The following is a 343-nucleotide window of genomic DNA, read 5'->3' as shown; positions in this document are numbered from 1 at the left end:
TCAAGAATCAATTTGATAATTTTTCAGATCCTCAATAACAGTTCTCTTTTTCCCTCATTCTTTCAAGAGCCAACAATTTTAACATTCTCAAAACAGCAAATTCAAAAGACATATGCACTGTTCAAGCATTCATTCGGAAAAACAAAAATTATTGTCACCACATCAAACTAATTCAACTAGTTTCAAGGATAATTTTGAAATACTGTACTTCTTGTTCTTTTGTGATTAGAGCATTTTTCATTTAAGAGAGGTGATGGATTCATAGGACATTCATAGCTTTAAGACATGAATTTTAAATTTTATTAATTATGAATTAAGAACAAGACTCAAAGATAGATATAAA

The sequence above is a fragment of the Arachis duranensis genome, chromosome 9, assembly GCF_000817695.3.
Source record: "Arachis duranensis cultivar V14167 chromosome 9, aradu.V14167.gnm2.J7QH, whole genome shotgun sequence".
Taxonomy (NCBI): Eukaryota; Viridiplantae; Streptophyta; class Magnoliopsida; order Fabales; family Fabaceae; genus Arachis; species Arachis duranensis.
The sequence above is the reverse complement of the archived record's forward strand: the minus strand, read 5'-3'. Positions refer to the sequence as shown.